The sequence below is a fragment of the Aquarana catesbeiana genome, linkage group LG05 (assembly GCF_042186555.1).
Source record: "Aquarana catesbeiana isolate 2022-GZ linkage group LG05, ASM4218655v1, whole genome shotgun sequence".
In the NCBI taxonomy this organism is placed as follows: Eukaryota; Metazoa; Chordata; class Amphibia; order Anura; family Ranidae; genus Aquarana; species Aquarana catesbeiana.
The window spans coordinates 368,591,169-368,612,736 of record NC_133328.1 but is presented as its reverse complement, the minus strand read 5'-3'; positions in this window follow the sequence as shown (position 1 = coordinate 368,612,736).

The following is a 21,568-nucleotide window of genomic DNA, read 5'->3' as shown; positions in this document are numbered from 1 at the left end:
GAACACCGCCGATAGCTCGGTTCTCACAGTTCCCCGAGCAGAGAGTTGCTGACTGTCAGTCACAGCTCTATGCTCTGCTCCTCCACGCTCCCTGGAGCGTCCATGTGGAGGGGCAGTGAGCTGCCATCTCAGGCTCTGAGTGACTCACTGAGAGGCTGAGACAGGTGTCAGTCCAGGCTCCTGATGGATCCAGACTCCGTGGTCAGGATGACGCAGTGCCTGGACTGAAATCCGTGACACCAGCAGAGAGCGGACTTCAGCCCGCTCTCTGCTGAAAAAACGAATTGTACTCCTGTGATCCATAGGAGAAGTCCAGCCAAAGAGCTTTGGCTGGACTTCTCCTTTAAGATCATTTTAATTTTAGTAAATATTTGGATATTTTTATGTAAAAACATGATTACTTATAGATAATAGGCCCCTTTCACATGGGCGGACCATTTAGGTCCGCCTGTCAGCTTTTTAGGCGGACCTGAACGGACGCTCCATGCAGGTCTATGGAGCGACGAATGTCAGCGGTGACATGGCCGCTGTCATCTGATCCTCTCCGATCTGATAAGTTAAAATGCAAATATATACGTAAAGGTAATAACAAGAGCCAAAGCTTTGAAGGGGTAACAAAACCAAAAAAGTGCTCCCAGTAGTATGCATGTATGCAGTAGCAGTAGCAGTATGCATGATCTCCATACAAGGAAAATGTCCTAATTACACTAGTGTATAGTATATATATATATATATATATATATATATATATATATATATATACACACACACACACACACACACACACACACACATACATAAAAGGTGTTTTTGCTCAGAGAAACTCCAACATATTTTGATTATGCTAGTTCAAATCTTCCTCAGGGGGATATGGACATCTATATTGTAGAATATGTTAAATTAGAGCATCTTAAATGGAGAAGTTCTGTGTGACCAGAGCAAACTAAAAAAACACCAAAATCCTGAACACCACATCCTGAATAGTCACCCACCTATGAAAAACCACACCTACTAGGCGTGAGGAACATGGGAGGCGCACGTATAATATAAATCATCAGTTGAGTGGGATGCAACCAGAATATGCTACAATCATTGTGCATCTGTGCGATCATAACTTACCCACAACAGGGCTTATTCCCAAAGGAGATTATATAGAAGTATGCTGTAGTAAGTATAAGAAACTGATGTCCTGGTAAACATGTTCTATAAAAAAAAAAAAATTAAAAAAAATATTATATATATATATATATATATATATATATATATATATATATATACACACACACACACACACACACACACAGTATCTCACAAAGTGAGTACACCCCTCACATTTTAGTAAATATTTTATTATATTTTTTCATGTGACAACACTGAAGAAATTACACTTTGCTACAATGTAAAGTAGTGAGCGTACAGCTTGTATAACAGTGTAAATTTGCTGTCCCCTCAAAATAACTCAACACAAAGCTATTAACCACTTGCTTACTTTGCACTTAAACCCCCCTCCTGCCCAGACCAATTTTCAGGTTTCAGTGCTCTCACAGTTTGAATGACAATTACTCAGTCATGCAACACTGTACCCAAATGATTTTTTTGTCCTTTTTTTCATACAAATAGAGCTTTCATTTGGTGGTATTTGATCACCTCTGGGTTTTTTAATTTTTGCGCTATAAATGAAAAAAGACCCGAAAATTTTGAAAAAAAATGCTTTTTTCTTCGTTTCTGTGATAAAATTTTGCTAATTTGCAATTTTTATTCATAAATGTTAGCCACAATTTATACTGCTACATATCTTTGGTAAAAATAACCAAAATTAGTGGATATCATGTGGTCTGTGTGAAATGTATAGAGTCTACAAGCTATGGTGCAAATCATAAAAAAAGTATCACATCTGATCACACCTGATATACTGAGGCCCATCTCATTTCTTGAGACCCTAACAAGCCAGGAAAGTACAAATGCCCCCCAAATGACCCCTTTTTGGAAAGTAGACATTCCAGGGTATTTAGTAAGAGGCATGGTGAGTTATTTGAAGTTGTCATTTTTTCCCACAATTCTTTGCAAATTAAGGTTTTTTTTTATTTTTTATATTTTTTCAGAAAATTGTCATTGTAATAGCTTATTTCTCTCACATGGAATGTGCATACCACAAATGACACCCCAAAATACATTTGGCTACTCCTCCTGAGTATTATATTACCACATGTGTGGGACTTTTTCACTAACTGGCCACATACAGAGGCCCAACATGCAGGGAGCATCATCAGGTGTTCAGGAGCACAAATTACCCATCTAACTTGTTGACTACCTATTACACTTTTGAAGGCCCTAGAGCAACAGGACAATGGAAATACCCACAAAATGACCCCATTTTGGAAAGCTAACACCCCAACGTATAATCTGCGAGGCATAATGAGTCTTTTGAACGGTTCATTTTTTTCCAGAAGTTTTTGGAAAATGTGGAAAAAAATGAAAATGCATTTTTTTTAACACAAAGTTGTCCGTTTATAAGATATTTCCAACACATAGCATTTACATAGCAAAAATAACACCCCAAAATACATTGTGCTATTCCTCCTGAGTATACCGATACCACATGTGTAATACTTTTACACAGCCTGACCACATACAGAGGCCTAACATTGAAGTAGCACCTTCAGGCCTTCTACGAGCATAAATTACACATTTCATTTCTCACCCACCTATTACACTTTTGAAGGCCCTGGAGCACCAGGACAATGGAAACGCCCACAAAATGACCCCATTTTGGAAAGCACACACCCCAACGTATAATCTATGAGGCATAATGAGTCTTTTGAATGGTTCATTTTTTTTCCAGAAGTTTTTGGAATATGTGGAAAAAAAATGAAAACGCATTTTTTTTTACACAAAGTTATCCGTTTATAGGATATTTCCAACACATAGCATTTACATAGCAAAAATAACACCCAAAAATACATTCTGCTACTCCTCCTGAGTATAACGATACCACATGTGTGAGTCTTTTACACAGCCTGACCACATACAGAGGCCTAACATTGAAGTAGCACCTTCAGGCCTTCTACGAGCATAAATTACACATCTCATTTCTCAACCACCTATTACACTTTTGAAGGCCCTGGAGCACCAGGACAATAGAAACGCCCACAAAATGACCCCATTTTGGAAAGCACACACCCCAACGTATAATCTATGAGGCATAATGAGTCTTTTGAATGGTTCATTTTTTTCCAGAAGTTTTTGGAATATGTGGAAAAAAAAATGAAAACGCATTTTTTTTTTACACAAAGTTGTCCGTTTATAGGATATTTCCAACACATAGCATTTACATAGCAAAAATAACACCCCAAAATACATTCTGCTACTCCTCCTGAGTATAACGATACCACATGTGTGAGTCTTTTACACAGTCTGACCACATACAGAGGCCTAACATTGAAGTAGCACCTTCAGGCCTTCTACGAGCATAAATTACACATTTCATTTCTCAACCACCTATTACACTTTTGAAGGCCCTGGAGCACCAGGACGATGGAAACGCCCACAAAATGACCCCATTTTGGAAAGCACACACCCCAACGTATAATCTATGAGGCATAATGAGTCTTTTGAATGGTTCATTTTTTTCCAGAAGTTTTTGGAATATGTGGGAAAAAAATGAAAACGCATTTTTTTTACACAGAGTTGTCAGTTTATAGGATATTTCCAACACATAGCATTTACATAGCAAAAATAACACCCCAAAATACATTCTGCTACTCCTCCTGAGTATAACGATATCACATGTGTGAGTCTTTTACACAGCCTGACCACATACAGAGGCCTAACATTGAAGTAGCACCTTCAGGCCTTCTACGAGCATAAATTACACATCTCATTTCTCACCCACCTATTACACTTTTGAAGGCCCTGGAGCACCAGGACAATGGAAACGCCCACAAAATGACCCCATTTTGGAAAGCTAACACCCCAACGTATAATCTATGAGGCATAATGAGTCTTTTGAACGGTTCATTTTTTTCCAGAAGTTTTTGGAAAATGTGGAAAAAAATGAAAACCCATTTTTTTTTTACACAAAGTTGTCCGTTTATAAGATATTTCCAACACATGGCATTTACATAGCAAAAATGACACCCCAAAATACATTCTGCCACTCCTTCTGAGTATGACAATACCACATGTGTGAGACCTTTACACAGCCTGGCCACATACAGAGATCCAACATGCAAGGAACACCATCAGGTGTTCCAGGGATACATAGCATGCACATAACAAGAATTACACCCCAAAATAAATTATGCTGAGCAAAGAGAAACAAAAGATTACCTGTGGTTTTAGTAGTACAGTTGTCCACAGGAGGATAGCACTGGTCCAGGCAGCAGGCAGGGACTTGGTCAGCAACAGCGAACACAATTTTTCAGGCAGCAGACAGAAATACTGTCCATAGTCAGTACAGGCAGCAGGCAGGGATACTGTCCATAGGTCAGTGCAGTGCAGGGTCAGTGCAGGCAGAGATTGTCAGCAGTGCCAAAATATTGGTCTTGGTAGTAGGCAGGAACAAGGTCCATGTGCTGTGGTCAGTGCGACAAACAGAGGCATGATGGCAGTAAGTCCTACAGGCAGCAGGCAGAAGTAGGGCCTCGTTCAGGACAGAATGGGGACAGGGGTAGAGGCTTCTCCCACCCAAATCTCTTTGAAGCCTCCGAGTCTCCAGACCCTAATCTAGGAATGAGAAAACAAAGAAAATAGTTTTCTTCATCCAGAAAAACTATTCTGGATCCCCTCACATATGTGAGACCCCTGTGTTGAATCCCACTAGTCCAGTTGCAGGGTACAAGATCAGTCCAAGAGGCAGGCAAGAGGCATGGTTAAACAGTCGAAGGTCAGTTCCAGATCAGGCAAAGATATGTACAGAATCGTTAGGCAGAAGCATGGTCGAATAACAGTCCAGGGTCAGTTCCAGATCAGGCAGCGGTATGTACAGAATCGGCAGGCAGAAGCGTGGTCAAATAACAAGCCAGGGTCAGTTACAGAGCAGGCAGTGGCATAAGGGGTGTGAAGGCAAGAACTGAGGATTACGTTTACCATACTTCACTAATAATTTAGTGAAGTATGGTAATGGCGGAAGCATTCACCTATACAGAGGCCTGGTTCGGAAGGACATTGTGCACAAAAATAAGATGTGTCTCTTTTGACTCCTGCTCTGGTACACACCTTACATCTTTTTTGACGTCTTTGGCCTTTTGGTTTGGGAGGGAGTTTATCTGGAAAGTGGCGTTCGGAGTGTCAACTAACAACATCTGATTGGATGTTTACTGGTGGGCCGTTCGGGAATATAAGGGCAGTGTAAATTTCCTCCTGGTGGCCAAGGAAGGGTTGGGGGTTTTGGGTGGAGTTGCGGTAAATGATATAGGAGTTGTATATGGCCAATTGAAAAAATAAATCGCTACTTTTTTGTACCAATGGTATGTCCTTCTTGTGGCAAGGTATGGTTCCAACATTTGATCGTTGAAGTCGACTCCCCCCATAAACAAATTGTATTGATGGATGCATGTGGGTTTCTGGATGGGGCCATTCCTTCTGGGGATTTCAACATAGGTGTTATTGTGGATGGAAGACAACATATACACATCCCTTCTGTCCCTCCACTTCACTGCCAGAATCTCTTTGTTGCGCAGACTTGCCGTTTCTCCTTTTCTCAACTTCTTATTAACAAGACTGAGGAAAGCCCTTCCGATTTTTTTTTACGGTGCCACATGCTGGCGTCTTCTTCCAATGAAGGTTGTGGAACAGGGGCAGAGAAGTGTAGAAGTTGTCTATATACAGGTGGTATCCTTTGTCGAGTAGGGGGTATATGAGGTCCCAAACAACTTTCCCGCTGGTTCCTAAGTAGTCCGGGCAATTTGGGGGCTGCAGCTGGGTGTTCTTCCCTTCGTACACTATGAAGGAATATGTGTACCCTGTGGCTTGGTCACATAGTTTGTACACCTTCACCCCATAGCGGGCCCTTTTGCTGGGGATAAATTGCTTAATTTTAAGCCTGCCGCTAAATTTAACAAGGGACTCATCCACACATATGTTTTGGTCCGGGGTGAACAGCTGGGGGAATACTTCAGAAAAATAATTTAATATTGACCGAATTTTGTAAAGCCTGTCATAATTTGGATCAGTTCGGGGAGGGCACTGGGTATGGTCGCTGAAATGTAGTAACCTCATTATCATCAGATACCTGGTTCTGGGCATTACCGCGGAGAAGAGCGGCATGTAGTGGAGGGGGTGGGTTGACCAATAGGAACGGAATTCATTTTTTTTGGTGAGCCCCATATTAAATGTGAGGCCCAAAAAAACCTTGAACTCCTCCACTGTCAGGTCTCTTCACTCATAGGGACGGGCATAATATGATGTGGGATTTTGCAAAATAAATTGCTGTGCATACAGGTTGCACTGGGCCACAATTGACACCAACATGTCCTCCGTAAAAATTAAATTAAAAAAATTAATTGGAGTGAAATTCTCTGTATCCACCTGGACTCCTGGCTGGGCAGTGAAAGGGGGAACACTAGCTTATCCTGAATTGGGAGGAAGCCACAAGGAGTTCTGAAGTGCAAAGGGAAGGCTGGCATAGGACCTAACCCTTTGGGGCTGGTGTGACACCCCACTGGTACTTGGCCTTTCTTGCCGAGGCACTGCGATGCTGGTGGATGGCACTGCGGTGCTAGTGGATGCCACTACGGTGCTGGCGGATGCCACTGCGGTGCTGGTGGATGCCACTGCCTCCTCACTAGAACGCCTTTGTTTGGCGGGCCGAGTTTCTTCCTCCTCTGAGTCTGTAAGTGTTTCACTACTGGGGACTGGCTCGTAATTTACGTCAGAATCCGAATTGGTAAGGGAATCCGAAAAAGAGAGCTCCCCGTTGCTCTCGTCAGCCGTAGAAAGAATTTGGTATGCCTCCTCGGCAGAAAAGCTTTTTTTGGATATGGCTGCTGGTGGTTATGAGATTGCACAGCTGTGTGCTAAGCCTGCACTGATGAGGTGGCACTGATTGATGGCACAGATGTGCACTGATGAGGCTGCACAGATGGGCACCGATCGCACAGATGGGCACTGATGAGGCGGCACAGATGGGCACTGATCGCACAGATGGGCACTGATGAGGCGGCACAAATGGGCACTGAGGCAACACAGATGGGCACTGAGGAAGCAGCACAGATGTGCACTGATTGCACAGATTTACACTAATGAGGCGGCACAGGTGGGCACAGATATGCACGGATGTGGCACTGGTGAGGTGGCACAGATGGGCACTGATGAGGCGGCACAGATGGGCACTGATAAGGCAGCACAGATGGGCACTGAAGCGACACAGATGGGCACTGATTGGTACAGATGGGCACTGATGAGGTGGCACAGATGGGCACTGATGAGGTGGCACAGATGGGCACTGATGAGTTGGCACAGATGCGCACTGATTGCTCAGATGTGCACTGATGGGCACAGATGGGCACTGATGGGCACAGACGGGCACTGATGGACACAGATGGGCACAGACGGGCACTGATGATGCACTGATGGCACAAGTGGGCACTGATGTGCACAGGTGGGCACAGATGGCACTATATTGATGTCACTGTGGGCACTGTTGGGCACTTTTTGGGCACACTTCGCTATTAGACTGTATAAAACTAATTTTCAGATCATCTCTCATTGGAGGCGGTGATCGCGCTGTAAACGGCCGCTGTGATTGGCCGTTTACAGCGATCTGTGATTGGCTGTGTCCAAGGGACACGGTCAACATAGATTTTCCCAGAGGCAAGGGACGAGGAACGAGGAAAGGGGACGATGTCAATAGACGTAGTCCCGGTATTTCAGATCCGCGCTGTTGCCATCATTTGGCAATGGCCCGGATCTGAAGCGGTTAATATCTAAACCTTTGGTAAAAAAAGTGAGTGAAAATGTCCAAATTGGGCCCAAAGTGTCAATATTTTGTGTGGCCACCACTATTTTCCAGCACTGCCTTAACTCTCTTGGGCGTGGAGTTCACCAGAGCTTCACAGGTTGCAACTGGAGTCCCCTTCCACTCCTCCATGACGACATCACGGAGCTGGTGGATGTTAGCGACCTTGCGCTCCTCCACCTTCCCTTTGAGGATGCCCCACAGATGCTCAATAGGGTTTAGGTCTGGAGACATGCTTGGCCAGTCCATCACCTTTACCCTCAGCTTCTTTAGCAAGCCAGTGGTCGTCTTGAAGGTGTATTTGGGGTCATTAGCACGTTGAAATACTGCTCTGCGGCCCAGTCTCCGAAGGGGGGTCATGTTCTGCTTCAGTATGTCACAGTACATGTTGTCATTCATGGTTCCCTCAATGAACTGTAGCTCCCCAGTGCCGGCAGCACTCATGCAGCCCCAGACCATGACACCCCCACCACCATGCTTGACTGTAGGCAAGACACACTTGTCTTTGTACTCCTTACCTGGTTGCCGCCACACACGCTTGACATCATTTGAACCAAATAAGTTTATCTTGGTCTCATAAGACCACAGGACATGGTTCCAGTAATCCATGTCATTAGTCTACTTGTCTTCAACAAACTGCGGGCTTTCTTGTGCATCATCTTTAGAAGAGGCTTTCTTCTGTGATGACAGCCATGCAGACCAATTTGATGCAGTGTGCAGCGTATATTTTGAGCACTGACAGACTGACCCCCCACCCCTTCAACCTCTGCAGCAATGCTGGCATCAATCATATGTCTATTTCTCAAAGACAACCTCTGGATATCACGCTGAACACGTGCACTCAATTTCTTTGGTCGACCATGGTGAGGCCTGTTCTGAGTGGAACCTGCCTGTTAAACCGCTGCATGGTCTTGGCCACCGTGCTTCAGCTCAGTTTCAGGGTCCTGGCAATCTTCTTATAGCCTAGGCCATCTTTATGTAGAGCAACAATTCTTTTTTTCAGATCCCCAGAGAGTTCTTTGCCATGAGGTGCCATGTTGAACTTCCAGTGACACACCTGCTCCCCATTCACACCTGAGACCTTGTAACACTAATGAGTCACATGACACCAGGGAGAGAAAATGGCTAATTGGGCCCAATTTGGACATTGTCACTTAGGGGTGTACTCACTTTTGTTGCCAGCAGTTTAGACATTAATGGCTGTGTGTTGAGTTATTTTGAGGGGACAGCAAATGTACACTGTTTTACAAGATGTACACTTACTAATTTACATTGTAGCAAAGTGTAATCTCTTCAGTGTCACATGAAAAGATATAATAAAATATTTTAAAAATGTGAGGGGTGTACTCACTTTTGTGAGCTACTGTATGCATGCTAGCATGCTGACATGTGGGGATGGGAGGATGGTTGTGCCATTGCTCTTGACAGAGAAGTCAGGGGAAGTAGCAAATGGGGGAGGAAATATTATAAGCTCGGTTTTGGACAAGTTGAGTTTGAGGAAGTGGTGTGACATCCATATAGATATGTCTGTTAGTAAGTTAGTGATACGTGAGGAAACTGATGGGGTGAGTTGAGGGGTGGAGAGATAGATTTGGGTGTTGTTAGCGTAGAAATTATATTGAAAGCCGTGAGAGGCTATCAGCTGACCCAGGGAAGAGGTATAGATTGAAAATAAAAGAGGTCCAAGAACAGAAACTTGGGGGACCCCACGGGAGAAGGGAAGAGGAGTGGAGGAAGTAGAATTATAAGTGACACTGAAGGTGCGTTAGGATAGGTAGGATGAGAGCCACTGAAGAGCACAGTCACGGAGACCGAGGGAGTAAAGTTTTTTGAGGGGGTGGTCAACCGTGTCAAAGGCAGCTGAAAGGTCCAGAAGTAGGAGTACAAAATAGTGTCCGTTGGTTTTTGCAGTTAGTAGGTCATTTGTGAGTTTAAAAGAGCAGTTTCTGTGGCGTGTTAAGGGCGAAATCCAGATTGAAGGGGGTCAAGAAGGTTATGCTTAATGAGGTGGTCACTCAGTTGGTTGTAAAGGAGTTTAGAGGAAAAGGGGAGCAAGGAGATAGGGTGTAGGTTGTTAAGATTGGTAGGGTCCAAGGATGGCTTTTTAAGAATGGGGGTGACTAATGCATGTTTTAGAGCATTGGGGAAGATGCCAGAGGTGAGGGAGAGATTGAAGATGTGGGTTAGAGAGTGTAGGATAGAGTCAGAGGGCGACCGTAGTATTTGAGACGGAATAGGGTCCAAGGGACAGGTGGTTCGGTGGGAGTTAGAAAGGAGTTTAGCCACTTCGTCTGTAGTGGCAGATTTGAATAAAGGGAGTGTCAATTTTACCTGTTGAAATGGGGTCTTAACTGGGGGAGATACCTGTAGAGTGGAGATTTCATCACGGATTGTATCAATCTTGTTTTTGAAGTGATTAACAATCTCCTGGGCAGTGAGTGAGTCAGCGGGTGGAGGCGGTGGAAGACGAAATAGGGAGATGAAAGTAGAGAAGAGTTTACAGGGATTGGATGAGAAGGTGTTAATAAGAGTTGTAAAATAGGTCTGCTTGGCAGTGTGGAAGAAAGAATAGTATTTTTGGAGGGCAGATTTGTATTGGTTGAAGTCTTTGAGAGACTTAGTCTTGTGCCACAGATGCTCAAGAGCTCGACTACGTTTTTTGAGAATTCTAGTATCATCTGTTTGCCAGGGTTGTAGGGGTCGAGGCCTGATTCTGTGTGTAGTGAGGGGAGCGAGCTCGTCCAGGGTGGAGAACAGGGATTTATTGTAGATGGAAGTGGCTTAGTTGGGGCAGGACAGGGGAGAGATTTTGTCATAGAGGTGGTCAGTAGCAGAATAGAGGAGAGAAGAGTTGAAGTTGCAAAAGTTTCTACGGGTGATGGTTAGGCGATTGGAGGGAAAGGTGGTGGAAGACAGGGAGAAAGAGAAACTAATAAAATGGTGGTCGGAGAGAGGAAAAGGATTATTGGAAAAGTTGCATGGAGTGCATAGGTAGGAGAATACAAGGTCAAGGGTGTTGCCATCAGAGTGAGTAGAAGCCTGTACCCATTGTTTCAGGTCAAATGAAGAGGTTAGACTAAGAAGTTTAGAAGTAGGGAGGTTGAAATCACAGAGAAGGATTGTGGAAATTTCCGAAGAGAGAAAATAGGGTAGCCAGGCAGAAAACTCATCAAGGAAAGTCGATAATGGTCCAGGGGGCCGGTAGATCATTGCTATTCTTAGAGAAGTTGGAGAGAATAGACGTTTACAGTGAGCTTCAAATGATGAGAGGGAAAGAGAGGGAGGAGAGTGAATAACCTGAAAGGTGGCTGGGGGGATAGGGGGAATCCCACTCCACCTCCCTTGAGTCCATTAGGCCTAGGGGAGTGAGTCCAGAGAAGACTACCCTGAGAGAGGCAAATATAACAACAAATGGCAGCGCAGGTCTCAATATAAATAATAAAAACACAATGCAAACATCACAGTAGTCCTTTGAGCTGAGTATAGCTCCTTGTGAGAAATATACAGTCTTTTTGCAGGGCAGCCTTGTGAGGGGAGGTGAAGCCACTCCAATATGTAAAAGAAGAAAAACAGCAACAGGCGCCTCTTAGCAAGATAGTAATATTTAATAGCAGATATTTATTAAAAGCACTCACATATAGTGACTTATTAGTCTGGCGCACGGGGTTCCAGTAGAAGCCATAGATGATCTCTGCGGTGTGTGATGGAAGGGAGCCTGGTTCCTCTATGCTGTCGGCTTGTGTGTTCGGCGCAGCTTCCAGGATACGAAAATGATCCAAAACGAGGCTTGCAACTCGGCCAGGCAGTGAAAGGGAGGGCTGGAATGCAGAGTCAATAGTATAGGCTGTACTGCCGTTAAGCAACGCGTTTCAGAGCATGCGTTGTGGGGCGCGCTTCTTTCTCAAGCTAAAGGGGATATATTATGTGCGGCCTATTTAAGTGCTTCCTCTGCACTGCCACCTAATATTAAAAACTGATACTGCAAAGGTATAACTTAGACAACGGGACAGAGGGAGGAAATTAGATTGTGGATATGCGTTATACCAGATTATAACTTTGCCTCTGTTGCAGCCACCTTCCTTAACTGCTGGATGGTACATCTGTATGCATTACCACAAGTACATAACAAATAGAATTTACACAGTTTAAATATAAATTGATAAAATGCAATATATAACAGATATATATATATATATATATATAAAAAATTAAAGGATTATTTAAAAAGTATATATAGTTATTATGCATATTTGTTCACCTGGTGAATATAAGTGTTGTTGAAGGAATTGATAAAAACTTCATTAAATGGACATAATTAAATAGATATGACAGGCAAAAGAAAGATGCCATTATATTGTTCTCATGAAGATAACAGGTGGGCATACATATATACGTGTATATATACATGCACACACACACATATATGTATGCATGTAACATTATATATAGGGCCACTAACATAGGCGTGCACAGCCTCTTGCATTAGGGTGTGCACCCTTAAGCTCAAACACACATGCGTGTGCGGGTGTCTACATATATATGACCCCGGCACATTGATCTCCCTGCCGGCACAGTGAAAGAGAAGAGCATAAACACTTCTCTTATGGCAGAGCCGGTAAGAGGGAGATCTTTCCCCTGTTTCTGCTGCTACACAGAGCGATAACACTAATGTGCACGAGGTGATTAGGGTGTGCCTGGGCACACCCGGCACACCCTGTGCACACGCCTATGGCCACTAATATGATAATTGACTAAAAATACATTAATAAGTGTATTGCTATGTTAGGTCATCAATAGTATTTTTAAAAAGTTTATTCTTATTTTATAAAATAAAATATTATTCTTTCAAAATTATATGGGGTGTGGGAGCAAAAAATGAATAAAATTGTGATTATAAGATGGTGGAAATCTCCAGCTCTTCGTTAATCCCACCAGGGTTAAGAGTGTCTAAGGAATAGATCCAGAAGGTTTCTCGTTCACATAGTCTATAAAACCTTTCTGCTACAGGAAGATTTTTGGGTATTTGTTTTTTGACCCACACTTCGAGACCCTCTGTAGATTTAGCATGATGCTCACAAAAGTGGCGTGGGACACTATGTTTATCCCTGCCACCTTCTATCTTTCTCCTATGCTCACCAAATCTTTGTCTTAGTGGGCGTATGGTACGTCCCACATACATGAGATTACAGGGACAACTGAGACCATAGACCACAAAGTCAGAATCACAGTTATAAAACTCACCCAGCATATATGTTTTTCCTTTTGTGGAAAAAAATTTTTTTCCATGTTTAACGAAACTGCAGGTTTTGCACATTGCTTTTTTGCACTGAAACATGCCCCTAAGTGGAATCATATGGACCTGTGCTGGTGCAACTTTCTTTAATGACTTTAGTTTGCTGGGTGCAATTATATTCTTAATGTTGGGAGCTTTCCTGTACGTAATTCTAGGGTAATCGGGTAGGACAGGTTTGAGGTATGGATCTTCAAGAAGGATTGGCCAATGCCTCTTAAGGATTGCCTCCATTTTGGAGAAATTTGTGTGGAACCTAGTGATGAAACGCCCAGATTGATTGAAATTCTCATCATTTTTGTGATAACATTATCTCCACCGTGCCAGATGATTATGACGTCGTCAGTGTATCGTCCATAGAAGATAAGGTGCTTCTGATATGGATTATTATGCCAGATATATCTGTGTTCCCATAAACCCATTTCCAGATTCGCGTAAGAGGGTGCGGAGTTGGCCCCCATGGCTGTTCCTTGGACCTGCAGGTAGTACTGATCATCAAACACAAAGTAGTTATGCGTAAGACAATACCTTGCACAGTCCAGGATGAAAGAAGCTTGGCTATTGCTCATGTATGGGTCTTCAGATAGAAAGTGGCTCAGTGCTGTTAATCCAAAGGTGTAAGGGATGGAGGTATATAATGAATTAACATCCAAGGATATCCAAGTATACTCGTCTTCCCTTCTATAAGATTTTAATAGATCCAACAGATGGGTTCCATCACAAATGTATGACTGTAACCCTTGTGCCAGGGGTTGTAGGTGGTAATCTATATATTTGGACAATCCAGAAGTAATACTATCCATGGCAGCAATGATTGGTCTCCCCGGAGGATTAGTCTGGTTCTTATGAATTTTTTGGTATATGGTAAAAATACGGGGTGCGGTAAAAATCTCTCCGTAGGAAGGAGGCTTCATTTTTATTGATAATGTTCTGTTGGATAGCACCATCAATAAGTAAATTTATATCCTTTTGGAACTCAGGTAGCGGATCTGAACTTAACTTGCGATAGGTAGAACTATCCGCAAGTAGACGATCTGCTTCCTTGGAATAATCGGATCTATTTTGGATCACAATTCCACCGCCTTTGTCAGCAGTTTTGATAATCACATCCTTATTTAGGGTTAAAGCTTTTAGGGCTGTCATTTCTTGTGGAGCGAGACCCCCAAGGTTAGCAGAATTTGGGATTTGGGAGGCACACGTCTTTTTTAGGTTCGAAAATACCATATTATAGAATGTGGTGAGGTGTGGACCCTTGGATTGGTACGGGTAAAAGATCGATTTCGGTTTCAATCCTGAATGTATGATTGGTGGGGAAGTGAGTAGATGTTGCATAAAAAGATCCAGTCCAGTGTATGAATCATCGTGATAGAGGTGTTCAAGCATCTCTATCATCTCTGCATCAAAATTCAATTCGTATTCCTCAGACGAGGAATCCGCCTTGACTACTGGACTGGAGGTATCAGTATTGCAAACATTCTTTGTATTTTTTATTTGGAAAAACCTTTGTAATGTTAAATTTCTAACATACCTATTCAGGTCCTTGAACAATGTGAATGGATCAGGTTTGTTGGATGGTGAGAAATTAAGACCATGGTTTAGGAGGGAGATTTCTGCTGGGGATAAGATATGATGGGCCAAATTAAAGATTTTGACCGTTTGTGATTTTTGCTTGATTGGACTTCTATTTCTACCTCTTCCCCCTCTGCAGCCTCTCCGTTGAACTTTCTTTTTGTTTGGGTGGCTGGAGAGGGGTGTACGGATAAAAAAGAAGCATTTTCTAGAGTACTATTATAACCAAAAGTGATAGGTATATTAGCAGTATACCTAAGTGGCTCTAAGGCCAGTGTACTGGTGGAAAAAAGCAAAACCTGCAGTTTAGTTACACATGGAAAAAAACATTTTTCCACAAAAGGAAAAACATATATGCTGGGTGAGTTTTATAACTGTGGTTCTGACTTCCTGGTCTATGGTCTCAGTTGTTCCTGTAATCTCATGTATGTGGGACGTACCATACGCCCACTAAGACAAAGATTTGGTGAGCATAGGAGAAAGATAGAAGGTGGCAGGGATAAACATAGTGCCCCACGAAACTTTTGTGAGCATCATGCTAAATCTACAGAGGGTCTCGAAGTGTGGGTCATAGAACAAATACCCAAAATACCCTGGTGGGATTAACGAAGAGCTGAAGTTTTCCACCATCTTATAATCACAATTTTATTCATTTTTTGCTCCCATACCCCGTCTAATTTTAAAAGAATAATATAAAATAAGAATAAACTTTTTAAAAATACTATTGATGACCTAACATAGCAATACATTTATTAATGTATTTTTAGTCAATTATCATATTAGTGGCCCTACATATAATGTTACATGCATACATATATGTGTGTGTGCATGTATATATACAGGTATATATGTATGCCCACCTATTATCTTCATGAGAACAATATAATGGCATCTTCCTTTTGCCTGTCATATCTATTTAATTATGTCCATTTAATGAAGTTTTTATCAATTCCTTCAACAACACTTATATTCACCAGGTGTACAAATATGCATAATAACGATATATACTTTTTTAATAATTTTTTAATTTTTTATATACCTATATATATATCTTTTATATATTGCATTTTATCAATTTATATTTAAACTGTGTAAATTCTATTTGATATGTACTTGTGGTAATGCATACAGATGTACCATCCGGCAGTTAAGGAAGGGGGCTGCAACAGAGGCAAAGTTATAATCTGGTATAACGCATATCCACAATCTAATTTCCTCTCTCTGTCCTGTTGTCTAAGTTATACCTTTGCAGTATCAGTTTTTACCATTAGGTGGCAGTGCAGAGGAAGCACTTAAATAGGCCGCACATAATCTATCCCCTTTAGCTTGAGAAAGGAGCGCGCCCCACAGCGCATGCTCTGAAACGCGTTGCTTAACGGCAGTACAGTCCATACTATTGACTCTGCGTTCCAGCCCTGCCTTTCACTGCCTGGCCGAGTTGCAAGCCTTGTTTTGGATAATTTTCATATCCCGGAAGCTGCGCCGAACACACAAGCCGACAGCATAGAGGAACCAGGCTCCCTTCCCTTCCATCACACACCACAGAGATCATCTATGGCTTCTACTGGAACCCCCTGCGCCGGACTAAGTCACTATATGTGAGTGATTTTAATACATATCTGCTATTAAATATTACTAACTTGCTAAGAGGCGCCTGTTGCTGTTTTTCTTCTTTTACATATTAGAGTGGCTTCACCTCCCCTCACAAGGCTGCCCTGCAAAAAGACTGTATATTTCTCACAAGGAGCTATACTCAGCTCAAAGGACTATTGTGATGTTTGCATTGTGTTTTTTTTATTTATACTGAGACCTGCGCTGCCATTTGTTGTTATATTTGTCATTCCTTTTGAAGCCAGTTTTAAGTAGCTGCAACCATCAACGTTAATAACTCAGGCAATTCATCCTTTGTCTATAATTACCAGTATATGACTTAGAGCAATCGCCCTTTTTTTCTTTGCCCCCATTCCTTATCAACCCCCCCACATTATCTATCAATTCGCATATTTTATGTACACACTAGTGATTTATTTGAACAATCTACTATCACCCCATTTACATTGATTGGGCTATGTGAGTGTGTGTGTGCGTAAAAACAAGATATTTGGGGGGCATACCCTAAAAGATGCATTAAAGATGGTGCAGCCATAAGACCATACAATAGAAGAAAATATTACAGCGCACACATGCAAAACAGTGTGTGTGCATAAACACGCATGCGTGTGTGCACACACAACATTCAGTGGTCTGATTCTAACCTGTATTTTGTATTTTGAGTTCTTTTACATATCTTTTTACCTAAAATGGACTTTATTGGTGAAATAGAATCTTTAAAATGCAGTATTTTAGACCAGTTACATATTCAATTGCCTCCGTCCCTTTTTTGTCCAGATGCCCCATTGGACAAGAAAGTACGGTATAAATTATGTGGCAAATTCAAAAAACTTGAACGCCTAATACATTTTACCAACTCTCAATGGTGGGATAAATATTTCCTTAACAAATATTTGGATAGTAGAATCTCACCAAGAGGTCTTCGCATTCTAAAGAACTGCTCCTTCTTGGGACCAGATGATGCCAAAGAATGGGGTAGTTTGGCAGAATTTTGCACTACCAAATGGATGTCCATATTGGTAAAACATAGAGACACGAAGTTTGAACAGCCTAAAAAATCTGTGCAACTATTGTCACAAGAAATAATAAATTTAGGACACAAAGTTCCCTCCTCCTGGATGGAAATCCTTAAAAATAATACAAAGAGACAAGAAAGTGACCTCATTTACAGTAAACTAAGCAAATTTAGACGGGATATACAAGATTACTCCAATAAAAAAGTGTTCACATGGATGAAAAAATCAACACCAATCCCACCATTAATGGAACAAAACCCAGTTGGTCATCCTGTCATTCACTCATCCCATCCCCACCCACCACCCACCACCATTGTTATCCATCCAACACATGGATCACAATTCCCCTAGTGAATTACAGTGTCCTTCTTCTACAGGTCACACTGCAACATGACAGAAAAGTGTTAATCCTGTAATCAAATCCCCTAAAGCAAAACTAATGGCTAATCTCAATCAATTTTATAACCGTTCACATCCATGTCCTAGGTCTAGTACCCAGGCCATCACCAATACACCCATATACAATACGTGTAATCAGATGGGGGTAACAGAAAGTCAAGATTCTCTTCCAAAGAACCAATCGAACTTAAGAACCAGTAATCTAGTCGGCAATACCTCTATGCCATCCACAGATTTAGCTATGTCTTTCTCCCCTGTAGCAATCACAGTCCCCTGTTCAGCAACAGATATCCCCTTGATCCATTCCACCAGTACACTGGCCTTAGAGCCACTTAGGGATACTGCTAATATACTGTACCTATCACTTTTGGTTATAATAGTACTCTAGAAAATGCTTCTTTTTTTATCTGTACACCCCTCTCCATCCACCCAAACAAAAAGAAAGTTCATCGGAGAGGCTGCAGAGGGGGAAGAGGTAGAAATAGAAGTCCAATCAAGCAAAAATCGCAAACGGTGAAAATCTTTAATTTGTCCCAACATATCTTATCCCCAGCAGAAATCTCCCTCCTAAACCATGGTCTTAATTTCTCACCATCCAACAAACCTGATCCATTCACATTGTTCAAGGACCTGAATAGGTATGTTAGAAATTTAACATTACAAAGGTTTTTCGAAATAAAAAATACAAAGAATGTTTGCAATACTGATACCTCCAGTCCAGTAGTCAAGGCGGATTCCTCGTCTGAGGAATACGAATTGGACTTTGATGCAGAGATGATAGAGATGCTTGAACACCTCTATCACGATGATTCATACACTGGACTGGATCTTTTTACGCAACATCTTCCCCACCGATCATACATTCAGGATTGAAACCGAAATCAATCTTTTACCCGTACCAATACAAGGGTCCACACCTCACCACATTCTATAATATGGTATTTTCGGACCTAAAAAATATGTGTACCTCCACAATCCCAAATTCTGCTAACCTTGGGGGTCTCGCTCCACAAGAAATGACAGCCCTAAAAGCTTTAACCCTAAATAAGGATGTGATTATCAAAATTGCTGACAAAGGCCGTGGAATTGTGATCCAAAATAGATCCGATTATGTCAAGGAAGCAGTTCGTCTACTTGCGGATAGTTCTACCTATCGCAAGTTAAGTTCAGATCCGCCACCTGAGTTCCAAAAGGATATAAATTTACTTATTGATGGTGCTATCCAACAGAACATTATCAATAAAAATGAAGCCTCCTTCCTACGGAGAGATTTTTACCGCACCCCGTATTTTTACCATATACCAAAAATTCATAAGAACCAGACTAATCCTCCGGGGAGACCAATCATTGCTGCCACGGATAGGATTACTTCTGGTTTGTCCAAATATATAGATTACCACCTACAACCCCTGGCACATGGGTTACAATCATACATTCGTGATGGAACCCATCTGTTGGATCTATTAAAATCTTATAGAAGGGAAGACGAGTATACTTGGATATCCTTGGATGTTAATTAATTATATACCTCCATCCCTCACACCTTTGGATTAACAGCACTGAGCCACTTTCTATCTGAAGACCCACACATGAGCAATAGCCAAGCTTCTTTCATCCTGGACTGTGCAAGGTATTGTCTTACGCATAACTACTTCGTGTTTGATGATCAGTACTACCTGCAAGTCCAAGGAACAGCCATGGGGGCCAACTTCGCGCCCTCTTACGCGAATCTGGCAATGGGTTTATGGGAACACAGATATATCTGGCATAATAATCCATATCAGAAGCACCTTATCTTCTATGGACGATACATTGACGATGTCATAATCATCTGGCACGGTGGAGATGATGTCGTCAATGATTTTGTCTCGCATTGTAATAGTAACCAATATGGCCTTAGCTTTACCCATGTTATGGAAAAGGATAAATTAGCATTTTTGGACCTGGATCTCTACCAAGTCAGTAATGAAATACATGCCAAGAATTTCTTTAAACCAACAGCAGGAAATTCCTTATTATATTATAAGAGCTGTCACTATAAAAAATGGAAAGACAATATCCCCAAGGGACAATTTTGTTGACTACGGAGAAACTGCACAAAAATATCAGATTATATAGAACAAAGTGATCTACTTAAAAATAAACTCAAAGATAAAGGCTATCCTGAATCGTTAGTTGACCAGGCCCAAAAACATTCCTTACAGCACACACCTTTGGCCTATCACAAAAATGACGAGAATTTCAATCAATCTGGGCGTTTCATCACTAGGTTCCACACAAATTTCTCCAAAATGTAGGCAATCCTTAAGAGGCATTGGCCAATCCTTCTTGAAGATCCATTAAGAATATAATTGCACCCAGCAAACTAAAGTCATTAAAGAAAGTTGCACCAGCACAGGCCCATATTATTCCACTTAGGGGCATGTTCCAGTGCAAAAAAGCAATGTGCAAAACCTGCAGTTTCGTTAACCATGGAGAAAAACATTTTTCCACAAAAGGAAAAACATATATGCTGGGTGAGTTTTATAACTTTGTGACTTTGTGGTCTATGGTCTCAGTTGTCCCTGTAATCTCATGTATGTGGGACGTACCATACGCCCACTAAGACAAAGATTTGGTGAGCATAGGAGAAAGATAGAAGGTGGCAGGGATAAACATAGTGTCCCACGCCACTTTTGTGAGCATCATGCTAAATCTACAGAGGGTCTCAAAGTGTGGGTCATAAAACAAATACCCAAGAAACTTCCTGTAGCAGAAAGGTTTTATAGACTATGTGAACGAGAAACCTTCTGGATCTATTCCTTAAACACTCCTAACCCTGGTGGGATTAACGAAGAGCTGGAGATTCCCACCATCTTATAATCACAATTTTATTAATTTTTTGCTCCCATACTCCGTCTAATTTTAAAAGAATAATATAAAATAAGAATAAACTTTTTAAAAATACTATTGATGACCTAACATAGCAATAAATTTATTAATGTATTTTTAGTCAATTATCATATTAGTGGCCCTACATATAATGTTACATGCATACATATATGTGTGTGTGCATGTATATATACATGTATATATGTATGCCCACCTATTATCTTCGTGAGAACAATATAATGGCATCTTCCTTTTGCCTGTCATATCTATTTAATTATGTCCATTTAATGAATTTTTTATCAATTCCTTTAACAACACTTATATTCACCAGGTGTACAAATATGCATAATAACTATATATACTTTTTAAATACTTTTTTATTTTTTTATATACATATATATATATATATATATATCTTTTATATATTGCATTTTATCAATTTATATTTAAACTGTGTAAATTCTATTTGATATGTACTTGTGGTAATGCATACAGATGTACCATCCAGCAGTTAAGGAACGTGGCTGCAACAGAGGCAAAGTTATAATCTGGTATAACGCATATCCACAATCTAATTTCCTCCCTCTGTCCCATTGTCTAAGTTATACCTTTGCAGTATCAGTTTTTACCATTAGGTGGCAGTGCAGAGGAAGCACTTAAATAGGCCGCACATAATCTATCCCCTTTAGCTTGAGAAAGGAGCGCGGCCCACAGTGCATGCTCTGAAACGCGTTGCTTAAAGGCTGTACAGCCCATACTATTGACTCTGCGTTCCAGCCCTCCCTTTCACTGCCTGGCCGAGTTGCAAGCCTCGTTTTGGATCATTTTCGTATCCCGGAAGCTGCGCCGAACACA